The following is a 7,869-nucleotide window of genomic DNA, read 5'->3' as shown; positions in this document are numbered from 1 at the left end:
GGCATTTTACATTAACCTGCCAGCGCGCCATCGGTTGAGCTACCTCTTCCATTGGTCGCTGTTCTCTTGTGGTAAGTGCGACGCATACAGGCCACCAGAGGACTCCATCCGCATAATTTCACTGCTTAGAACTTCGATTGGACTGAGCGCCTGTGTTTCTAAGCGGCCGTAATTCAGAGCTTCCGCCATATTCCGTGCATCTAAATTATGTACTCAAAAGCATCCGGACATCTGGAAGAAAATGACTTACAGGTTCGTGGCACCCTCTATCGGTAATGCTAGAATTCAATATAGTGTTGGCCCACCCTTAGCCTTGATCACAGCTTCCACTCTCGCAGGCATACGTTCAATCAGGTGCTGGAAGGTTTCTTGGGGAATGTTGCCCATTCTTCACGGAGTGCTGCACTGAGGAGAGGTATCGATGTCGGTCGGTGACACCTGGCACGAAGTCGGCGTTTCAAAACATCCCAAAGGTGAAACATCCTGGCAGACTAAAACTGTGTGCCCGACCGAGACTCGAACTCGGGACCTTTGCCTTTCGAGGGCAAGTGCTCTACCATCTGAGCTACCAAAGCACGACTCACGCCCGGAACTCACAGCTTTACTTCTGCCAGTATCTCGTCTCCTACCTTCCAAACTTTACAGAACCTCTCCTGCGAACCATGCAGAACTAGCACTCCTGAAAGAAAGGATATTGCGGAGACATGGCTTAGCCACAGCCTGGGTGATGTTTCCAGAATGAGATTTTCACTCTGAAGCGGAGTGTGCGAGACTCGAACTCGGGCGTGAGTCGTGCTTTGGTAGCTCAGATGATAGAGCACTTGCCCGCGAAAGGCAAAGGTCCCGAGTTCGAGTCTCGGTCGGGCACACAGTTTTAATCTGCCAGGAAGTTTCATATCAGCGCACACTCCGCTGCAGAGTGCAAATCTCATTCTGGCATCCCAAAGGTGTTCTATAGCATTCAGGTCAGGACTCTGCGCAGGCCAGACCATTTAAGGGATGTTATTGTCACGTAACCACTCAGCCACAGTCTGTGCATTACGAACAGGTGCTCAACCGTGTTGAAAGATGAAATCGCCATCACGGGATTGCTCTTCAACAGTTGGAAGCCAGAAGGTTATTGAAACATCAATGTACGCCTGTGCTATGATAGTGCCATGCAAAAGAATAAGAGGTGCAAGCTCCCTCCATGAAAACCACGACCACACCATAGCACCACCGCCTCCCAATTTTACTCTTGGCACTACACACGCTGGCATCGGATCGCCACATTGCGTAGCGTGATTTATCACTCCACACAATATTTTTCCACTGCTCAACCGTCCAATGTTTACGCTCCTTACACTAAGCGAGGCGTCGTTCGGCATTTGCCGGCGTGATGTATGGTTTATGAGCAGCCGCTCGACCATGAAAACCAAGTTTTCTCACCTCCCACCTAATTTGTCATAGAACTGGCAGTGGATCCTGATGCGGTTTGGATTTCCTGTGTGATGGTCTGGATAGATGTCTGCCTATTACACGTTACGACCCTTTCAACAGTCGGCGGTCTGTGCCAGTCAACAGACGAGGTCGGTGTGTACTCTTTTGTGCTATACATGTCCCTTCACGTTTTCACTTCACCATCACATCGGAAACAGTGGACCTAGGGATGTTTAGCAGTGTGGAAATCTCGTGTACAGACGTGTGACCCAAGTGACACCCAATCGTATAACCACATTCGAAGTCCGTGAGTTCCGTGGAGGGCCCCATTCTGCTCTCTCACGATGTCTAATGACTACTGAGGTCGCTGATTTGGAGTACCTGGCAGTAGGTGGCATCAGAATGCACATAACATAAAAACGTATGTTTTTGGGGGTGTCCGGATACTTTTGATCACATAGTGTACATACTTGCCAACATTAGTACGTAAAACCGCAGTGACGATAATACATCGACGTACTAAACTTTATTACCACATCACTAAACATTGCTTATAGTCAGAGAATGTCAGGGTGTATCAGCATTCAAGAAATTTGTTTCTATCAAGACATTACTGTAACAGCATACAACTCAGTACAACAGAAGAATTTATGGCGCTTCGAAGTTATGTGGATTTCAATTCTTAAATGGGGGAAGGTGGGGGAATTACTCTTATGTGGGTAATCCCACGCAGGCTGATTTACGCAGTTTGAATGGCGCAAGCTGTTTCCAGTTGGTGCTACACCCTGCCGGCAGGAGTAACAACTACTACACGGCTTACACCAGCCATTTTCCAGTGGCATTGTTGGAGCAATGAAGTATTGTTTATTTTCGGCGTGTCTCATGTAAGTTTGGTCAGCTGTATTTTACAAGGTAAGTTCTACTATGAGTTGCTTTAATGTAATTCTTGCGTTTCAACTACTAACCCTAGTTTAAACCTTTAATTTAATTGTAGATTTGTCCCGCTATTTGAATTAGGTGCCGAGTTATGCTTAGGCTAGTCACCAAACTTACAGTGGGGTAATGCCACGCAGCTGTTGAAGTGCGAGGTATTCCCCCCTGCAGGTTATATTTTCAGTACTAACGAGGTTTTTAATTTCAGATGGGTAGATATTGTAAAAGAAAAGCCCAGAAACCAAAATGGACGCAAGAGGAACTTTGTAAGGCGGACGCATTCATCACTGTCACATAAACCGATTCTATCCAACCTTTCATTTGGAGGGATAACATCGTTTACCAATTTGTACCATGTGGATGCCACCTCAGCAGTGTGGACGGTTAAACATATGTTGTACCAAACTGCATTCCAATGAATCGTCAGGTATTTACGTTCAGTGGGATTCCGGACAATTGGAGATGCCTATCTTTTTAATAACAGATACGTCGTCGGTAAATCCTGTGTGAGTTAATTTCCATCTAGATAGCTTACTTCAAGAATAAACTGATTGATATGTTGTTGTTTGTAATGCATTTTACCTACATCAATGGGTGGATGCATATCGATGGTTGTAAGGTTCGGAAAAGCCAACTGGTGACGCTGACAGGGTCCTTGTCCAACAAGTGGGTGATTCGTTTAATATATAACGCCATTCACTTTCGTTTAATGTCAGGCATGTTGAGTCCGCCGGCATGTCTGGAAGACGTCAGCGTGGTGTATTTCACTTTAAACAGATGCCCTTGCCAGATAAATCTATTAGAGATTTTCATCACGTGTTTGGCCTGCATCTTGAGGACTGGAAATATTTGGACCGTACAGTACGCTTTACTGAATATGTAACTGCTAAGGAGTCGTACGCGTTGAAGAATGTCACCGAACCGCCAATTGTTTTTATAGATGGTACCTTGCATTTTATTGGTGACCTTTTTCCAATCTTTTGCATTCATTTTTAGCGGCCATTTGTCGATATAATCATCCCGAGAGGGTTGTGGGCTTCGACACGCTTCGCCGAAGGTACAATAACTGCGTCGAATCCCCGAATGTTGACAAAGGTGAATTTATCGGCGTTGATTTTAGCACAGGAAGCACGACAGCACTCGTCCACCGCGGTCTTGATGGTTGATACGTCTCCGTCGTTGCGCAGTAACACTCCGACGTCGTCGGCGTAAGCACGAACCACGAATGACGTCCCGGCGATGGATAGGCCTGCAAATTTCTCATGAATGGAGCGTAAGAGTGGCTCGAGCGATAAAACAAACAACATCATGGAGAGAGGGCTCCCCTGCGGCACTCCTCTTTGGACCTCGGTGGGCTGAGTAAGCTGTCCATTTACGCTGACTTTGGTTGTAATGCTCTTGACGAAATGTTGCACAACATTAATAACCCGTTGATCAAAACCACACCGCTGCAGTAGCTGTAGGAGGTACTCGTGACGGATCAAATGTCTTGCAAAAGTCGGTAAACAGCAATGCGAGATTCACGTTAGTGACTGACACTATGGCTATTACATCTCTATATTCCGAAAGGGGCGTCATAATAGGCCGAGCAGGGAAGCATGATTGATGGTTGTGAATCACTCGCTTCATTAATGGAGACAGTCTGCTGTTGAGTGCTCTGGCAAAGGTTTTGTAATCAAAATTGAGTAAAGTAATCGGTCGGAAGTTATCTAAGGTATTTCGGTGTTTGCTGTTTGGTATCAATACAATTCGACCTTCCTTAATTTCGGCTGGCACGTCACTCCTTCACATTGCTTCGTTGAGAACATCTGTAAATGAGTGTCCGATTATGGGCCAGAAACGCACATAAAATTACCGTGGAAATCCATCAGGGCCAGGGGATTTATTCGATGGCGAGCCAGAAAACAGTTCAAGGACTTCGTCTGGAGCAAAATCGTGTACGACCGCCGAGTTCTCCACAGGCGTGACTACGGGTGGCAGAGCACGCACGATCTCGCCGCCGCCATCACCATATGTATCGCACTGCGAGTACAGATCCGTGAAGTACCGATAAACTGCAGTAAGAATATCACTCTGTCGGGTCAAACGGAGTCCATTATCTGTGTCTAGCTCCCCGATAAAAGCTCACTTGCGATGGGCACGATGTTTTATGAGGTGATACAGCGATGCAAGTTCGTCCTCTTGAAGCGATTTTGCTTTAGATCTGATCTTCAGTCCTTCAAGCTGGGTTGGCTTGATGCCTATAAGCTTCGCCTTTATTTGTTTGATGGTCGCCAGTTGCATGTTAGGTTGGGGACATAGTCACGTACAACTCTCGCAGAACTGTCTGGTAAAAATCAATCGTGGGTTTGACACCTTGCGCCCGTTGCCAACTGCAGTTTTTTTTAAGGATAATCGCATTTTCCGTTTGACCACAACATTCCACCAGGCTATCTTGCTCGGATATCTGCAGCATTGCTTGAGATAATCCGCCCATGTCGTGCAGATGACATCTCGTAGCGCGGCATCGGCGAGAATAGAATCATGTAGGCTTCACGATATCCTGTGCCATTTAGTATGCTGTTTGGCCAGATTTATCGTGACACAGATTGGGCAGTGGTCGGAGAAACTAGACGGAATGACATCGGCGTGCAGAACACGTTGGCAAATGTTCTCAGAGATGTACAAACGGTCTAGACGGCTTCATGCGGTGGAGGTCAGGTACGTGTACTTTACTAGGATAGAAAATTTTAGTTCCCACGCATCCTTCAGCTGCAGGTGACGCACCAGATCATGTAGTTTCCTACAGTAATTAAAGTTTGGCGATTGATCTTTCCTATGGATCACACAGTTAAAATCCCCACCAATTGTCAACTGGGGTGGGTTGCGGTGTAACAAGCAGATGATGTCTTGTTTAAAGACGTTAGCTCTTTCTGATTTTAGAGTCGTTCCAGATGGAGCATAGATATTGGCGAGGGTGACGTCAAAAACTTGGCAAGCTATGCCTCTACCGGAGTCAAACTTTTCGATATTGGTCATTGGGATTCCGTCTCGTGATGGAATGGCCGTAGCTGTACCCTCATCCGCCGCGGGGTTGACGATTGTTGCAAATCCTGATACATGAAAACTTAAGACAGACACTTCCTGTAACAGAACTATATCAACTTAGGACCCACAGATAAACTGCCGTAGCATTGCTAATTTTAAATCTCTCCTAACTCGATTAATGTTCAGGGACAGAAACTTATAAGCTTGACTCATGATCGTCAGAGACGTGTGGGTGTTGGGCAGCGTCGGAAGCCCAGTTCATCTCAGCGTCGGACTTCGAACCTACATCCGCAGGTTTTTTACCAGTTTTTGCGCTGACTTTACTTTTTGACCTACTTCCAGCCATGGAGTTATTTGGTTTAACTTTATTTTGCCGTCGTACGGTCGTCCGAAGTGTCATAGAAAACGGCGGAGTTGGCGAGTCATGGCTGAAAGCAGTATGTGACAGTCCTTGCTTCGGAACGCGTGACGTCAAGTCCGAAGACGCGTCTTCAGTAGGCTCAATGTGTTTGTTTGGAGCCACACTGGCTGTTTCTATACAACTTTCTGGTTCCTCGCGTTGTTTGGGAGCAGTTCCGGGGTGGCGGGTATTTATGTTATGCTGTAACCGCGTCTATCATCCTCTGTGTTTACGATTAGCAGTTGACTGACTTGCGCCTCTTATATATTGACCACCTGTGGAGAGTTGAGAAGCGGCATCGGAACGGATTGCTGTAAACACTCGACTGCACTCGTATTGACAGTTTCTGCGTCGGGAGTTTCCATGTGAATTTGACGGTGTGTAACTGAGCCGTCCGACATATGCATGTCGGCATACACGCGTCATCGGTTTGATTTTTTACGACCTGGTCACCGGAGCCACTACCGTCACTACTACGGCGTCGTTTGTTACCGACAGATAATGCAACACCGGCGGCTAAGGGGTGACTGGTCACGGTTTTCTGAGGTAAGGGTGGGAAGGTGTCGTTACCGAGATCGTTGTCCTCTGACACAGACGCGCTTGGTTGGGACGCAATCACAGAAAGCGTCTGATTTTGAGTTAGGACACCAGCCAATGTTAATCTCTGTCGTTGTTGCAGATTGTTTCGAAGTACGAAAACGTGCCGTGGGCAATCATCTCGTAAATGGTCACTCGTGTTACAGATAAAACAAGTGCCTACTTGTTCATCGTAAATGACATGAGCCTTATAATCAGAAACCATTATATAGGATGGGATATTGACTTTAACGGCCATGTCAACCGAGCGATCCCCACTATAACATTGGAGTTTGTGACGGCTCGACCATTTTTCGTTTCTAATGTGTGAGATGTCACCGTATTTGGCAAGGACATTTCTAAGAAAACAATTCTCAACCTCAGGTGGCAAATTGAACACTCGCACTTGTTTATATTCGATGTCAGCGTTAGTAATTGAAACTGTACTCACCGACTGATCATGATGTCGGAACTCTGCTTTCCCACCAATATTCACCAAAATTTTCTCCAGTTGTATCTGATCTAAAAACTTCACAAAAAAACAGTATTCCGCCATGTAATAATATGCTGTGTGGACCTGGTCGGACGTGATGTGAGTAATATCTACAATCCAGTCATGGATTTCTAGAGAACTCGATTGCATATTCCTAGAAGATTTCTCAAATGCAAAACACAGGGTATTCTTACGGGGTACACTGGGAGCCATAACTGTTCTATATGAGTTATATGAGCGGCCGAGACAGGTGTGAGTTAATTAATAAGCGTGTGTACGACGGTAGTGAAGAAGCACTGGGAATATCACAGGTCACAATTCAAGAATTTATATAAATACGGCTTGCGGCGCTACGATTACGAGGAAGTACCGGCACGTCCAGTCGCTGTCGCGTCCCAAGCGGAAGTGAGCTATCGGGGCGGACAATATCACTTGTATTATAGGCTGACTGACTAGAATGGACTCCTTAAACAACTGGCTTAGCAAACGGAGAAGTGCATGTACGACACACACACACACGCCAATTGTTTGGGTTGCCTAACTGTAAGGGAACTATCTAAGAATATGCTTCCTGGATTAACGATTAATCTTAACGGTTACTACAAGAGCAACTTTTTAATTACTTCTTACTTGCAGCTTCTTAACATGTAGAGTGCACTTCCTTTAGCGTTACGAAGGTCTAAATAATAACAGCGCGCAAATCCATGTTACATGTATGAAGTGCTGCTGTCATCGTAGCGCCGTCCCGTCTGGAAATGTGTCTTACTATTGTTTGCCAGTTATCAATTGTTGTCGGTTCATTGCAACCTATATAATTCCAGTTTTGCATAATATCTTTCAAGTTGGCAGCTTTTTAGAAGGTTCTATTAGTCAAAAATTACTTCAAAGTACTATATTGTACGTACGTGTCCCCATTTCTTTGTTCCAAGAAATCACTTTACAGCTAGTCGTCGTAAATTAACTAACCACACTGAAGAGCGAAAGAACATTTTCTAGTGTTTCCTACCATCCTTTTACGGGT

General features: G+C 45.7%; 1 non-coding gene across 1 annotated transcript; it reads right to left on the bottom strand.

Annotated features, from left to right (window-relative positions):
* Positions 1–501: 501 nt before the first annotated feature.
* On the bottom strand, positions 502–576 carry Trnas-cga. Its single transcript has one exon. It is a non-coding gene; the product is annotated as a tRNA-Ser (tRNA).
* Positions 577–7,869: the final 7,293 nt, after the last annotated feature.

Source organism: Schistocerca americana, chromosome 8 (genome assembly GCF_021461395.2).
Source record: "Schistocerca americana isolate TAMUIC-IGC-003095 chromosome 8, iqSchAmer2.1, whole genome shotgun sequence".
NCBI lineage: Eukaryota > Metazoa > Arthropoda > Insecta > Orthoptera > Acrididae > Schistocerca > Schistocerca americana.
The sequence above is the reverse complement of the archived record's forward strand: the minus strand, read 5'-3'. Positions and strand labels throughout refer to the sequence as shown.